At 32.4% G+C, this 17,928-nt stretch overlaps 1 protein-coding gene across 1 annotated transcript in view; it reads left to right on the top strand.

The window, feature by feature from the left end:
• Nucleotides 1-6,835: 6,835 nt before the first annotated feature.
• LOC126834311 (cell adhesion molecule Dscam2-like) overlaps nucleotides 6,836-17,928 on the top strand; it is a 53,516-nt gene continuing 42,423 nt past the window's right edge. The window contains exon 1 of the mRNA XM_050566135.1: nucleotides 6,836-6,954. The gene's annotated coding sequence lies outside the window, so the exon portion shown is untranslated. The remainder of the gene's footprint in view (nucleotides 6,955-17,928) is intronic.

The raw sequence follows: 17,928 nt of genomic DNA on the forward strand, positions 1-17,928 counted from the left end.
GATCCGATAATAGTGTGTCCTGTGGATCATCAGATAAGAGTTGAGAGATAAGAGATAAGAGATAAAATATTAGAGATAAGAGATTAGGTACACCTAATTGGGATATGACGGTATACTATATAAGGATAGCCAAATTAATTTGTCAGGTAGGCACATTGATGTATCTGTGCATGAAGTGTGGTCTTAATTTTTCATTTGTATAATATTAGTAAACGGCCAAGTGTAGGAAGTAACTCGGTTCGTAGTCGGCGAATCACACTCTGTGCATGACGTGTATTGAACAGTACGTCTCTGTGGAGATATAGGTACACTACACCGACGTATTTTCATCAACTTAATTTGTTCGCACATTTTTTTTTTGCCCGCGAAAATCTCGTTCGTGTCACCGTCAATGATTTCCTTCAAATTAGCAATGGGAATATATTATTATATAGCTGATCGTCGGCATCGTTGCCTAAGGGGGTGCCACTGCGAATATTATTGCTTTAAGTCGCTACGCCATAGATGACTCCCGACCATGAATTGACTACACGGAGAGGAGGGTTAAAAAAATAATAAAAACTTGTCGAGGTCGGACGGACGATGGTACGTACACACACCCTACGGCGGCGTGTGATGTAGGTAAAAAAAAAAATATACATCAATAAAAAAAGCTCGTGTGTCGTATTTGCACGATAAATATTATTCCAAGTGGAATAAACGTTACACACACACACAGTGTGTTGTATAATATATAATAAACGGCGAGTTCAATATGTCGGGCGTGATGGATATTTTTCACGGTTTCCGGACTTTGCCGGTTGGCAAAATGGAGTTTAAGCGATACACAGTCTGTGTAACACATATAACAGTATACAGAATGTACAGGGCTTGCACACGCGACCCATTCGATAGCCATGTATCGTTTATCGCCATCAGAGTTGCGCGTCATTCGAACAAAACCTTATCCGAATAACTATTTCTGAGAATTATTCCAATGAAATATTATTCGAACAACTATTTTTGTAATTATTCGAAAACCCATTTTGTAATTGTTCCTCTAAATAGATATCTATATAGATATATTTATCTATATATATTCATACATATATATCTCCATATCTAGATAACACGTCGTTCGGGTATATTCGAATAATTTGTATTTTATTCAGATAATAATTTCAAAAATAGTTATTCGAATACTTCAATTTAAAATGATTCGAATAACTTAAAAAAAATATATTAAATTATCTTGTTAATATTCAATTGTTTTTTTTTTCGAGTAGTTATATTTTAAAACGTTATTTCGTATAATTCTAATAATATACTCTAAATTTAGGAAACAATAAATAAAACCAGTTGCTAAATACAAAGGAAGAATTTCAAATTGGGTTTTCGAATAATAATTACAAAAATAGTCGTTCGAATAATATTTCATTCGAATTAGAAATGGTTATTTTTCACATTTAATTATTAGAAATTAAAAATACTATTTAAATAGGTTTTTAATTGATTTTTTCCAAGTAATTTTATTTTGAAACGTTATTTCGTTTAAATCTAATATATACCACATTTAGAAAATATATAAAACTAGTATATTACATAGAAAGACAATTTTTTATTTAAATAAATTGTAAACATATTATTCGAATAATAATTACACAGTTTATTCGAATGAAAAATTATTTGAATAATAATTCAATAAAGAATAATTAAAAAACTGTTTTCCTGCATACAGGGTGATTCGCACAAAGACGAGATACTCGTTTTCTCTTAAAATAATTATTGCAATTTTAAAGTTCTTCTTTTTGGAAAAATTTTAGTTTATGTCATTTCACAATATTCTAATTTGTATTTATTTTCGCAACACCATCAATTTTGACACATTTAAACGGTAACAAATCCGTTTAATTTAATCTTTTTAAATTAAGAATACATTTTTCGGGTAGCATGGTTTAGTAAATCGTGCAAATACAAATAATAGTGCACATCTTTCCTTCTTTCCATCCTAAACTTTATTAACTTCAAAAAAATAATTATCCAAAAGGGGTTATCGACTAGTAAAATTCGTTTGGTTTGGTTAGTTTTGATTTTAAAAAGTCTTAAAAACTTTAAGGACATTTAGTTAACCGATGAACACCCTGTATAATATGTACAGCCAACACGAAGAGGGGAAAACATCTCCCCTTATCCTCCCCATCGCTTTGCCCAGATATAACGATAAGTAAAGCGACGGTAATACAAGGATAAAGGGTAGGTTTATGTTTACAACAAAAAAAAAAATATTTGGTCCTTCTAGGTGAGCGAGTTTATGGTGTTTTTTTTTGTGTTGCAACGGATAATGTTTTGTCCAAAGAATATTCCGTGCGAATAAAAAGCCTATTGATTCGATAATATTTATCTAATGGGTTTTATTTTTCAAAAGGTATAGCAAGTGTTTGTTAAAAAAATACATAGAATTTTTTTAACTATATACCATGACAAGTACATTTCTATGGATATTTTTCAAAACTCCTAGTATTGAGCACTATTTTGACAATTTTATAGCAGTTCTCTCTAATATGCCTTGTATGTATCAAAATAGCGTTCCAAATTATACTCAATTGGTATTCTTTTTTTTTTTTAGTATCCAAGTTGTACAACCCATTGATGTCTCGTTATTTTCTTATTATTATTGTTATTTTTTTTGGGGGGTAGGGGGGGATTGAAGATTATTGATTATAAAGTTTGCATAATTTTGTATTTTGTAATTTAATATTAAATGTTTTAAAGGGTCTCAAGTATTAAAATATATGTATTGATGATGATGCATTTTTTTTTTTTAGGCCCACCGACTTTATGTTAATTCTTATTCTTTCTGTTTACTTCCATTGTAATTATTAACTTTTCATAGTTGTAGTGTTTTATTTTGTTTTTTTTAAATTATTCAAATTGATTTTATTACATAAAGATTGCACAAATACCGTACTTAATCATCTACAAATATATTCTTTAACATAATATCATAACAGATGGAAAGGGGTCTTGAACTGTCTTTCAATTTTGTCTAAACAAAGAAATCGGCTCCTCGGCGGAGATATCGGGGATTCGGACAAAGAAATAAATAAATAAAAAATATCAGTACAAAAAATAATGATTGTCGTGCCTCGTCTTCGTGTTAAAAACGCTGCTCTGGACATGAAATATAATAAGAAAAAAAAACAAAGGTCGGCACAAACGGCGAAGAGTTGTAAAGGAAAAATAAAATTATTAAATCAACAACTTTGCATTTGACAGCTGTTGTGATGTAGGGCCAAACACTGTCCTGTCACGAGAAATGAAAAGCTCGACTTTCGAGTAAGTATAGTTTCCAACTCGAAAAATAATAGTCCATGTTTAAACACACCGGTGTATTCTTTAGGCGTGCACGATTTTTCATTCTCAAAACTTATAATAAACTTACTTGCTTCCGAACACGTTCGCCTGACCGTTTACAACACCTTACCTCGACAGCAATAATCTATGTATATATATATATATATATATGTATATTAAAATGAATGTATATTTTCAAAAAATTTTGAATTTGTTCGCCGTTTGTGAACATTTTATTCCAAGGAGATTTTTTTCCACGGAATATTTTCTATTTATAATTGTCATCGACAGCGTTAATGACAACGTCCTATAACCATAAACAAAAGGTATAGTTGAACGATAGCATAGAATGCTCAAAAAGTTGTTTTTATTTCAGTTCGCCTTCGATTTCCCACACACACACATTGGATATCCTCATATCGTTTTCAATTAAGTCTGACTACCTTAATTTTCGGTCCTTCCATTAGCATTATTTACTTCTACACATTAATTTCCATCGCCGATCGTCCCCACCATTGGGGCACCATATCTAAGCTTCCGGTTGCATATCCATTGCTTGTTTTATATTTTGTACCAATTACTTGATCTCATCGCACAAAACGGCCCTGGTTTACAATGTATACCTCAGTAATATTCTTCAACAATGTTAGTAATAACGCAAGTATCACATTTTTTAGCTACTTTAAATGATAATTGAGCTTTATCGAATCGAAAAAACGAAAATATAGGTATAGCTCCCTAGGTGTACTTCAGGATTAAAGTGATTCAAAGGATTAAAGGTAGAAATGCTGTTGAAATGATCGGTCGACCGAATGCTGGAGAACACATCAATGGTATTGATGAGTATACAATATATTGTAGATACAAGTATAACGAATGGGTTGGTTTGTATGTATATGCAGTGCTATGTCAAAGGGAGAAAAACAAGTAATAATACAAAACAGACGAGCAATCGAATTAATTGGAATAATTAATCGGCCTAAAAGGCTGATGTATTATTGTGTGTGTGTGTGTGTTTATTACACTGGCGGTGAGGTCCTTCGGGATACCGGGCAAAACCTATACAGTGACTCGTTATTCAATTAATACAAATATATAGCCAATATAAGGGCGTACCTATTGGCAGTGATGGGAATAATTTTGAAAAATAGCTCTACAAAACTGACCGGTTGACCAGTCGAAATGTTCGGGGAATTGAGAATAATAATTGCAAAAGTTAATTAAATTTAATGCACGTTGCCATTTAAGTTTTTAAAAATTGATAGAGCTCTGGAAAAATTTAAAAAAAAAAGATGAGTATTTTATAATTTTATAACATTGGACAATAACAAAAATTAAAATGTTTTCACAAAATACAACTAAAATGTTGTAATTATTATTTTCCAAACTAATAGGTGTCTCAAGTTAAACTGATCACCCTGTACAATGTATACATAGTATAAAAATCATTATTTGTTTGTTTCTCAATCATTCATACTTAATACTAATATTGATATGTATACATATATTATTTATTCATTTCTTAAAATGCATTGTATAAATTGAGTTTATATTATTATATACTTGCCATTATGATTTTGACCATTTTATTTTGTTTTATTTGTTTTTTTTTTAAATAAATGTCTAGTTATAAATAGTTTTCTGGCGTATAAATACATTTTAAATTGTTTACGGTTTTATTATATTATAGAATAAATGCATAAACAAATATCTAATATAATTAAAGTTTCAAAATCCAGATATTTTCCCATTACTAATATTAAAACAATGACCAAATCCGTGAGCTCTGGACTATGTGCACACAGAGTTGTGCAAATTCTTATTCGAATAATTATTTTTTAATTTATTTGAATTGAAAATTATTTGGAAAATTTTTGTTAAAATTTATTTTGAATGAAAAATTGTCTTCCTATATTTACTGGTTTTATATATTTCCTAAATGTAGTATACCTGTAGACGATTTATACGAAATAATGTTTTTAAAAATAGTTACCTAAAAAAAGCACTTAAAAACCAACTAAATAGTATTATGTAATTTAATAATAATTTATTATATATAATAATAAATTATTTGACAACTATTATCAGGGGCGTTCTCAGGATTTTTTTTATGGTGGGAGTTCTGGAAATTTACTAGAATAAAAAAGTTTCTAGTTTTGGTATGCTGTCAAGACAAGGCCACCTGTCTTTTGAGATCCAACACCACCGACTTTGGTAAAGACTACACAATATTTACAAAATGCACCTTCAAACTTTTTAGAATAACATAACCTATAAGCTATAAGTCTCAAGCCAGCGGTACTGAAATTTAATATTTCTTTTAGAGTTCATTTTTAACATTGGAAATTCATAATTTAATAGTGGCGCCCATAAGTTATTTAAGACCTTAAAAAATGTTATTTACATTAAGTTACATAGGTTTTTCATTTTTTTTTTTATTTTCATAAATAAAAAATTTAAAAAATAATGTGTGAAAAACTATCAGTGACAAATGCACTCACAATGTTTTTTTTTTTTTTAATATCTGCCAAGCTTCAATTTATAAACAAACCTATATCATTTTTTTGGTTCAACTTCAACAGGCGCATTACATTCTAACATGTCTAATTGAAATAAAGAAAAGCAAAGCAACAAGAAAAACACCTATAATTAAAGCACTATTTCACCTATTCTGTGGTAAATGTGGTTAAAGCAAATAAAAAAATGTATACATTTTTGATACGCATATGAAATAGTTTTTAAAAAAATACGGTCAATGGGGCCCTCCCCCATTTTTATTCGAACAATTGAATTGGAATTTATATTCGAATAATCTTTCATACGAATGACTATTTCTATCTATTTCTTTGAATAATTAAATTTGAAAATATTCGCAAAACTTTTTATTCGAACAATTGAATTGGAATTTATATTCGAATAATATTTCATCCAAATAACTGTTTCTAGAGTTATTAAGTTTGAAATTATTCGAAAAACTTTTTTTCGAAAATGTGCCATCCAGATGATTGTTCGGATAACGTTTTATTCGAATGGTACACAACTGTGTGTGTACAGGTAGTAAGTACTGCCTGACTGACAGCATTCGTCAGCATGGTGGTCACCACAGTTGTTATGGATGCGCCAAAACAAAAGGGAGCGACTCCTCAGAGGAACCGGTAACCTATATATATATATATTAGTGGGACGATTGTAAAAGAAATTCTCTCAAAACCGGGCATGTGTAAATGTGAGACACGCTAGGGTAAAGGGGATATTTTCGAATAAACAGTATTCATTTATATGTGTGTAAATAAACAACGATGGCTCTAATGAGGGGAAGTCATGTGGCGACTGGGACTGGGCAGGTTAAAATCTACGGTAGTGCGCGCCGCTAAGGAGACGGACTGAAGGGTGGTTTGCTGCTGGGACGGGGCCAGTTTTACCGCAACGGCGCGGCGTCGCCGGTGTCAGAGCACGGCGCGTTCGCCCTTCAAGCACGGCGGTAAACAGTCGCGAACCGGCTTCCAATCGTTCCGGTGCCTTACCGCGGTCGGCCTCGGGGCAGGCCACCCTGCTTAGCCGCTATCGCAGTCGTCGGACGTAGAGAAAACGAAAAAAAAAAAAACAGATACATCAAAAACCGTGAGTAAAATTAAACCACAGAAATTAAATAACAATAAACTTATTGGGGAAAAAATATTGGGACCCGGTGTGGTATACGGTACTACCATCGTGATATATTTTATGCGACCGTCCGTGGGAAAACGTGGCACCTTATCTTCTAGTTTTTTTTTTCTTCAAAATGAGTGTTTTTTTTTTTTGCAACAATGTTGTTGTCTTAGCAGATTGGCTGCTGATCACAACGGTGTATCGATCACAACGGTATCTAGATCCGTTCAAAAGTTATGAAGCTTTCTTGCGGTGGAACTCCTACTAAGTTAGTTGGTTAGTTGACTAAGTTAGTTTAGGCGCCGGCCAGATAATGGCATACCTTTCCCAATGGACGGTCACATGATACAATGTTTAATTTCGCATATCGACACGCCGACAACAATAGTGTACTTAGTTGATGTCGTTAAAACATCCTAAAAAACAGTTATAATATTTAAAAGTTGTCTAAATGTATATATTTCATACCGTTTTTTTTTTGTGTTTGACATATTTTAGAAAGTGGAAACTGTTGGAAATTGTACAGAAATTATTTTTGTAAAATATCAAATGCCTATATTTACTACTAAAATAAGTCTATATTTAAATAATTACCGTGTGGATTTGTTCAATATGTATAATACAATCAAATATATATTTTGACATAAAAAAAAGTCGTCTAAAAAATGTCGACAGCAATTATTGTTCTGCAATTATTGTTCTGCAATTTTTGTTTTTGCTCTATTAGCTTTTTTTTTTTTCAATGAAAAAATAACGTTCATCTAACGTTAGCACTAGCCAATGGAAATGATAAATCTCATATTAGACATACAAAGCTCTTGTTCTCGGTAGTACTTGTACTTTACTATATTTTTTTCACGAATTTATTTCGAGGTTTAACGGAATTTCGGGATACATAACATTTTTGAAACGCAACAACAAAAGATTTAGAAAAACCATCTCATAATTTATACTATTAAAAATGTTTTCTAAACGATCAGCCGCTTAAAAAACTACTTTTTTTTTTTTAATGTTAAAAACAATAATTTAAAGCTTTCGCCAAAGTTAATGGCTCTGATTACATTAAACATATTTACATATTTTTTTTCTTACTTTTAGCATTTATTAAATAAAATAAAACGGCCCATTTATGACGATTATGATATTACATTTGTAGGTTATATTCATTTAGGTGAAATAAGCGGTCATGATTAAAAAAAACATTAAGCGTTTTGATAATATGAAAAGCTAACAATTGAAATGCAACTTAAGACAATACAGTACTTAACACAAGTTTCGTGGGTTTATTAAAATACAAAATTATCATCGAAACATATTTAACGCAAAGCGCTTTGAATATATTTTATAATAAGAGTTTTGATTAAAATCATCTCTCAGGAAGAAGGGTCGTATTTAAAGATTTAAAACCGACGCTTTGTTGTCAATACCACCGACAAAAAAAAAATCCATTTCATCAATTGTATTTAACAATAATTGGAGCATTGACTACATCCATAATTACAGTTTTTTTTTTTTTTATACAATTTATTTATTTCAAGGTGAGACGTTTTTTTTAGCTGTAAAAAGTTATCAACGAGTATACCACAACAAATAAATTAATTTAAAAAACCCTTCCTCCTATAAGGGTTTTTTTCATTTCGCTTTATTAAGTGTAAGGTCTGAAAAATTGTCCAAATCTGTAGCTAGTGTGATTTTTATAGAATAAACATTTTTTTTTAACAATCTGTACTCATACTTTCACCATATCTCAGAAAAGAATAACTTTAAAAGTCTTGTAATAAGAAAACAATTTATAATAATTCACCTCTTGTGGTTTGTTGGCAAATTTCAAATGGCTCTTAGTTTAATTTTTGCCAAGTATTGTCTATCAGTTAAAACATGTTGGTAAACCTTTTATCTACACATGTTTACATTTTTGTATTATGCATAATATAGGTTGTATTATAACATTAAGTTATTTGTTATTATTATTAATATTTATCGGTATTTGTTTATTGCCTTATTGACAATTGTTACATAATATTTTTCATTACTCTGATATCAAATATAGGTATGTATTATTATTAATTACAGCCGTTATTGCATAGTTTACCGAGATTGTCCATTGCCAATATTGTTATTATCACATTTTCGCTTTCACTATTTTGTACTATTTATGATTTGAATTAGTTAGCGCGCTAAGTGAATCAGAATTATTAGCTAAATGTGAGTGAACTAAACACTTGATGTCTATTATACTCGCTTGTATAATGCAAACAATTCGGCTGCAGAAATTGGGAAGTTTTAATGACTCTTTTTGATGTTCAAAGTTAACCAGATAGCTGTTTTTATATTTTTTTAGATGTATATATTCCAAGGCGAGGCACGGAAGAGTGGATTATATTTTCTTTGAATACATTTCTGTAAGCATTTAGGTGTGTCTTTTCTCAGTGATTGTACACCACTTTGTGCTGGTTGATGAGCTATTCACAACGCTTTACTCAACGTTATGGTTTGTGATGTTAAAAGTTTTTGAACCGTCCAAACTTTTGACAACTTACCGTTGGAGGAAAAAAAAACACTGTTCGTCCGTCGTGTCTTTATTTTGTGAGATTTTGTAAGCTTTATTATTACAAACATTATTTACACAGTAAACAAGTTATTTATTGTTATTGTCAAACAGTTAATACAAAGTCAGTCATGTCTGCAAAACCGTTCTTTGAATTTAACGTCAGTTATATAATAAAATTATATTAAGAACTTGTTCGGATTAACATTTACAAATAGTTGATGTCTTTTACCTTCACAAGGTGGGTGAATTTTTAAAAAAATTTTTTCGCTTTTTGGGTGTATTTTTTGGACTTAAGATCTGAAAATTGACCTACTTGTAATATACCATTTACCGTTTACATTTTACAAGTTGACATTGTAGTGTTTCTTTTTATGACTATGGACGCTCCGACCATCTCACTTCAACGACCGATTTTAGATCCTAAAATCAACCCTTAAAGCACAAAGCCGGAAATGGTTATTTTTGAGTTATTTTTATTTGCAGTGGTTTTTTTTTTAAATTTATTTTATAAACACACTACGCTTAAAGCGCAACGAGAAAATAGCTCGGCGGCGTCGGTCAATGGTTTGGAAATAACAATTAATTTTAAATTGATAAAATCCTTTTCAGAAAACGCTTCCATGCGAAACCCTGTACTTTTTTCCCTTTTGTATTGCCAGAAGACGTTTGAATTTATTACTTACATACATTCTTTTTTTCGACTTTTAGTCTGAACAATATATGTATATATTTACCACCCTCATACAGATTGGCATTCAAAAGATTATTCGCAAAGTGATTATTATTATTTTATTAACTTAAACTCTTACTTCTGGTTTTCTATCTCAATAATTACTCTCATAATGGTTGTGCCAGCTTGAAAATGTCTTCAGGAAGTCACCTTTACTATACCCACATTGCAATAAAATTATGTTAATCATTACTTGTCACAATACGTTTAATACATGCAAACAAATTTTCCGTCATACTTTAATGCAGTTAATATAATGCCGAATTTTCAATAACTCTGTTTAAGTTCTGTTTTGCCAATTTCTACATTTTTTTGCGATTTCAAACCGGGAAAGGAGTGGACTTTTTTTTATTTTTGACCCTATTAAGTATGTTTATTATCTATGGGCTTGCCACACACAATCAAATCGGTTCATCGCGGTCGGGGACACCATCATAAAAAACACGTCATTTTTTTTTAGAAAAAAAAAAACAATACATAATAATTACAAGACGGAAGAGACCGTTTCAAGGGGTATATATACCTTGTACTTGTAAAGTGTATCAAGTGTCAACAGAAACGGAAAAAACAACGTCGACAATGAGCTGATGTTATCTGATCGTAAAAGCTCATTCGGTATGTATGCAAACCAAACACAGCGCCTATACTTAAAAAAAAAAACACCCCCGCGCCCTCATAATGTACACAACGCACGTTTTCCAATTTCCGAAAGTCTTATCAGCGGCGACAAATCAAAGGCGCCTTTGCCGTTTTTAATCGTCGAACCCGTTAATCCCATCTGGCCGTACAAGCAGCACGTTGAAAGGGCAAACAGAAGCGACTCGACCGGCTTTCGGGGGAGAGCACAAACAACACAAAAAAAAAAAACTATTTGCTTGTTTTCACCAGCGCTAAAAATTTCCTTTGCTCTCATAAGTGCTCTGCAATTGTTCACATTTTTCTCCCTCGATCAATAATCAATATCCTCGTTGCTTCTGAATTGGCAATATTGCCTTCTAGCTATTTCTTCCCAATCCCTCCTCATTATCTCCTCTTGGTTATCGACCCGGTTTTGTAAAGTTCCTTTGGATTCACGAAGTCATGACGGAATTTTAGATAATGAAATTGCCGACCGTCTGTTGCCTTGGCTACAACATTTTCCTCGCACTCCTGCCATCTTAAGAAGCATTCGTCTGACTTGCTTTCCAAGCACCGTTCGCTTAACCATTCCACCCAACTGAGCTTGTTGGCATAGAAATATTTCACCTTAGCACCTATCAGTGATGAATAATTGTGACGTTTCACATGTTCTTTTCGACTGTCCCTCTTTTCCGCAATGGTTACATTTCTCCTCTTATCCGAGTTCTTCTTGGCCATCGTTTCCCTGACGTTATTTCCTGTATTTTAAGCGCTGGCATGTATTGTATTATTTTGTATCATAACATAGTGTGCTATAATGTGTAAAAGCAATTAACAAAAAAAAAAAAAAAAGCCGCGTCGTCGAGTGTGTAACGATTAAAAACCATTCGTTCATTTTATTACATTTAATTTATACACTAGGTTGTTCGCATCGACCAAAACTTTTTGTGTGTACCGCATCTGTGTATGTGTTAAAGTGCTAAAATACCCTTGTGCATATGCCCGGAAAAAGGTAGGATTTACACACACACACACACACAGACAGACTACCGCCGACCGATTTTTAGTTTTCCTCGTCTACTGCATAGGTAATGGACCGTAAAGTAAACGTGGGCATTAAAAGCTCAACCTCTAAATTCCCACAGTCCATTTGGCAGGATCTATTGTAAAAGCCCCCCCCCCCCCGGCCAGGTTAGGTTAGGTACAGTACACACACACACGCACACACATGGCAAAGGATATCCTGTACTGATAAGTGGACAGCCATGATGGGTTTACCGGCATTTTCAACGAACGCCACAATAAACATTTGTTATGCGCCGTCCCGTGTGCACACGGGATACATAGTGGGCAATGCAATGTATCCAACTTGAGTAGGTAACGGGGAAAAAAAAAATTTTACAACGTACACATTGATAGGATTATCCAAATCCTATGGTTTAAGTAGAACCAAGTGTAAAATGACTAAATCATAAACGGGATTCAACCACTTTGCCAATATATTTTATTATGACTATAAAAAAATCATGAATAGGTACTTTTTTCACTTTGATGTGCGTTTGATTGATTAATTTAATAGGATTTAATTATTTTATTTATATTTACTAATTACTGTAGAAGTCGATACATTATACTGATTCAATTGCCTATTAAAAGCAAAACAATGATTGGTCATAACTAGTTTTAAATGAATACTTTTTGAGTTAGTTCATAGTAAGTTCATTTGGGATGTGGTTGTATTTAAAATAAATGTATGAAAACAAGGCGTACTATTAACTATAATATTATAGTATTAAATAACATCCAGTGCAAAACACGAATAGGGAATCTCATAGTTGAGACTTGTAATAAGATAAAAAAAAAACACATTCATTTTAAAAGTTGTTGAGAAGATCTCTGGGCCAGTTTCTTTTAAATCGACTTACAGGATTGTTAGGGAGAGTTTTATATTATATTACGTTTTAAACTAACTCGAACAAAATTGTTTTTAAAAAGAAAAACTACTACATTGCAATTATTATTTTCCAAGAAAACCAGTGGGTCGCAATATTATATTAATTAGATTGCTCAAAAATACATTTCTTTAGTTGGGTACATGTTTCTTAGCTTGTAGGTACCTACATAAATAACAAAAAAACTTTATCGAATTTTTAAAAAAACAATCCAACGATAAAAATTATTTACAATGTACTAATTTTGGAGTGTAGATGAGCTTTGTTGTGCGGATGTATTGTCAACGAATTTAGCACAATACAGCCATTTCGTGTTGAAAACAAGCAGCAGGTACAAAAGCCAGATAGCTCGGTGTACTTCAGGACTAAAGTGATTAAAAGGATTAAAGGTACAAAAACGGTTGTCGATCGAGTGTCCGTGTTGTAGTGGGTAGTACAACAACAATGGTATTGACAAATATTGTTGGTTTGCATTTATGCAGTGTTGTGTCAAAGGGACGAGGGTGGCAAAAAAATACAAATTAATGATAAAAAAGAGATAAACAATCGAATTGGAATAATTCAAATCAACCCGAAGGCTGTTGTTGTGTGTTTTGTGCGTTTATTGGGTAGTTTTACCGGGCCGGGTCGATGAAGGGGACAAAAACGGGGGGGGGGGGTGTTAATTAATTTCTGTAATTGCACTGTCCTCCCTCCGGCATTGAACCAAACACACACACGTTGTGTCCCACCTTGGCCACTACACCGTTGAATAATAATATTAAAAATGAATTTAACGCGCATAAAATACAGGTGAAAATTCAAAAAATATACCCAAAATGTTTGTCGAAATATCTTCGTCGCAAATAAAAAACTTCAATTAATTATTTTGAATATATTTTAGCGCATAAACCAACTCATTATGTACGTATCAACGTTAATTACACACTTTCAGTGATATAGTTTTAATATTATTATATAATGTTTAATGATATATATATATATATATATTTCAGTCAAAACCTGTACAAGAACGACAACGACTTGGTTTTTTTTGTTAAATATAAATTTCTATAAAATAAAACATTAAAAAAAAAAAAGAAATATTCGAATAATACCCAAAATTTGATTACTCGACCTTTTGCTAAGCATATATACAAATATTTTTGAGTTCAAATGTTACCCTAACTATAGTTATGTTTAAAATTAACTACCTATTTGTCGATTTCTATTTAACTAAGTGTTTTACTTACAATTAGTCTGCTCGACGCATGTTGTTTTTGATTTTACCGCGTGGAAAGGTTAGGTGCCCAAAACTGAACTTTTGCTTGCTTTTGATTTGCCAAAGGTGAACAGGAATTTTATATTTTCCATTTTGGTCCATTTTACATTGTGGACAATTTTACTGGGTTTTACCATATTTTGTTGTACTGTTTAAAAGCAATGGCGCCAAGAGTATAGTCCATATCCTTTGCTCGTCTAGACCTTCGCCATATTAACAGTGAGTCGAATTTCTATTGTGTGTTTTTTTTTTGTTCTACTTTTTCATTTTGCTCATTCCGACAATATCCATGTGGTCGCGAATGCATTATCTCTTCAGACATGTTAACCTAGAAAAAGTGGCTAACAAAAAAAAAAAACGCTCCGATGCGAAGCTAAGAAGGTGTTGTTTTTTTGTGCAACAACCGTATTCATTAGAAATCTTACAAGAAAGAGGATTTTGTGGGCCAACAGTTAGGTTGGGTTTAGGACTCGAAGTCTGAATAATAAGGTGAACCCATAGAGGTATGTAAATGTATGAGTGTTTTTTTGGTACTTTTTTGTGAAATTTTCAAAAAAGGAAAGGACCCAAAGAGATAGGGTTATAAAGCAAGTAGTAGTAAGTTACATCATTGCAAGTTTCGTTTAGAACACCGTTTTGTTACCCCAGTCGAGTCTATACTCTGTGCTTTGAGAGAACGCACCTGCGCAGAAACCAAAACGCGTTACTCCTGGATGCGCACGCGCATGCGCATACTAGAGCAACGATTGTTGGTTTCCGAGCATGAGCGCACTCTCGTGGCACTGATTATATTAATTGTAGATTTTACTTAAAACTCGTTGAATTCGGAGGGCAACGGTGCTTGTTTACGGTTGTGTTTGCAATGACTTGTACCTGCCTAATAGCCCGAATGATTCCCTTTAACGCTTGTGAGTCGCATTGAGTTCCGTCCGGACCGAATGCGAGGGAAACACCCTTCATCAACATCAACCGATCAGGTTAAATAGCCACGTGTCACATGCAGTATGTAGGCAATTGATATTCTACGGGCAACGGGTATTGAGATCCACGTGAAAAACAAACGGCGGCAAACCAACGACCGTCTGGCGAAGTCGATTACCTACGTGCTGTTCGAACGGGATGGTATTATAACACAGTGTCAGGTGAAATGGGTTAGGGTCGATAGACCTCTGAGATAGAGAGAGAGAGAGAGCTTGGCCGTATAATTACAGCGATTGCTGCTGACTGGTGTCAGTGGCTTTCGCGGTTGGATAAACGATACACACGAGGATCCTTCGTCGACCGATTACGTGCTCAACGCGTGTGCAGAAACAAAACCGTATTGTATATACAACCCCGTCGTTGGTTTTAAAATATTATACTAACACGGCTGCGTGTTATTGGGTCGGATCAAAGTCGAATATACAAGTACACAGTAAAACATATATAGTAATAGCAAAACTGATATCCTCTTACACGCTGTCATTTTATTTGTGATGATAACAATTGACGTGATAAGAGAACAGTGATAAGAGAAAAGTGATAAATGATTAGAGATAACATATCCACGGAATGGAGAGTATTAATTAGATTATTATTTTTTTCATCGATAATGGCACTTCGTCTTGTTATTAAAAAAAACCACACGAAACCCATCGGTCGTCACTGATCGAATTGCTTTGAAACATAACACACTGAAAACATATTATGCAATTTCTGATAAATGGCTATACAAAAAAAAAAGAAAAAAAGAGTACTTTCCTACAAAAGAAAAATCACCATACGTATAAGTAATAATTTAATGTCTTACGAACCAGCCAAACTATGAAGCTATGAAACTACGAATGAATATTTTTAAGAATATTTCCCCAAATGACATTTGGTGACCGCGAGTCTCCGGCAAGTCTTTGAGCGTTTAAGTGTATTTTGTAATAAATTAGTTACAACTACTTTATTTGTTTACTCGCGAAAAATGAATACAATTCTGGTGTGTTTAACCCGCGAAATTTCCAAATTAACATATTATCATGCACAACAACGAGTTATAATGGTAAAACGGGGTCGAAGGCACCAGAAATATCGTTTAACCACTTTAATGGGATGCATTGTTTTGTCAATGATATTGTGGGAGGTTTTCTAAGCCCTCCGGACCCACCCTAATGTAAAACCCTTTGTAACTGTGCTTTTGTACACAGTTCAAGGGAAGACATTTACATTTACTACATCGTGTCATCTTGACCGGATTTGGAAAAAATCGTTTTCAACGTTGGTCTAACTGGAAATCCAGTATAATTATAGCAACGGAGGAAATGTATTGAAATATCCGAAAGCGCCTCTGACGTTTACAACGGGGTTGTACACTTAAATATTTCCAGAGCTAGTACCCGGGGCTGAAGCAATTCGAACAGCAATGCCAATATGTTAATGTATAGCTTCTATTGTATTGTTACAGTAAGTAGGCAGAGAGTGTACAAAATATAATATATATATATATATATATACATTATACATATAATATATATTTTATTTACTACCTATACGTCGTATAATGGAAAAACATTATAATTCTACACCCTTTGATCTGGATTGGAAAACGCATTGAAAAACTTGTATGTTATTCAGCCAAGTGCTTTGATGTCGGTACAACAAGATTGCACACAGTGTAATGGGTCGTTGCATAAGCAATTGGAAATTGCCTATTGTCTGGGCAATTCGATTTGAGCACCTCTAAAATGGGTACCATACGGTTTCATTAAAAACATGTATCTAATTTGTTTCAAGGCAAATAATTGTTTAATCGATTGGTTTACCAATGTATTTCCGTTTTAAGATTTCATAATTATTTTATGACCTCGCCATAATAATAAATTGATTTAAGACCCTCTCTCTGTTAAGACCATGTCTTGAGATCAAGTTTAAAATTAAATATTTAAAATTATCGAGGACGTTGTATTATTAAACATTTTTTAAAAAATTCTAAGAAAAAGTCTGTATTTTTATTTTATAAAAAGCCAGTACTTCGAGCTACTTTTAATTACAATATAATACTGAGTACTGGTATTATAACGTATTTAAAAATATAATGAAAATATTTTCATTACCCGTTTTGACTATTCACTCACACATAGCAACCTAGAAACTGACTACGGCCAAAGTGTAAATTTACCATATTTTTAGTGTTTTTCCTTGATAAAAAAAAAATTTGACTACAGATTTTTGAGAAACACGTATAATATGTAATAGTTTCATTTTAGGTCTATCTTCGGTCTAATTTTCAGATCTAAATCTCTAAGACTGCTTGAAAAAGTGAAATAAAGAAAAAAATTCTATCCCTTCGCTAGGGGTAAGGGTTTATGGTATTTTTTTGATTTGTTAATATGTTTATCGATAGTACTATATTTGAAGAACAATTCATATAAATTTGGAACTTTTTCGATTATTTTTAAAACAGTTATAGAGCGTCGTAATTTGTAAGTTGAAAAATTAGTAAATTTTTCGGGTGTTTTTCTAAATTTTGATGGGGAAGTGGTGACTTTTTTTAAAATGTTTGGCCCAATAAAGTACCTTTCAGATATGATTTCTGATCTATAGAGTTGCTACATGAAGAAATCGGTTCTGCACTTTACGAGATATGAGGGTCCAGACACAAAAAAAACACATCATTGTAAAAACAATACACTTTCTCCACATCGAAGCTCAAACAAGAAAATTTCATAATTTTGTGCCTATTTGTCAAATTAGAAATTTTGTTTGCTATTCCTTATTAATAAATATTCAAATAAAATCTAAAATTGTATTTATCATTATTATTATATTAATTATCGTGTATTATTTTTTAATTTTTCAAGATCTTCAA

Source organism: Adelges cooleyi, unplaced genomic scaffold (genome assembly GCF_023614345.1).
Source record: "Adelges cooleyi isolate 19-005CV unplaced genomic scaffold, UGA_ACOO_1.1 ACOO_flye_CR_arks_rails_tigmint_CR_PRNA_1, whole genome shotgun sequence".
In the NCBI taxonomy this organism is placed as follows: Eukaryota; Metazoa; Arthropoda; class Insecta; order Hemiptera; family Adelgidae; genus Adelges; species Adelges cooleyi.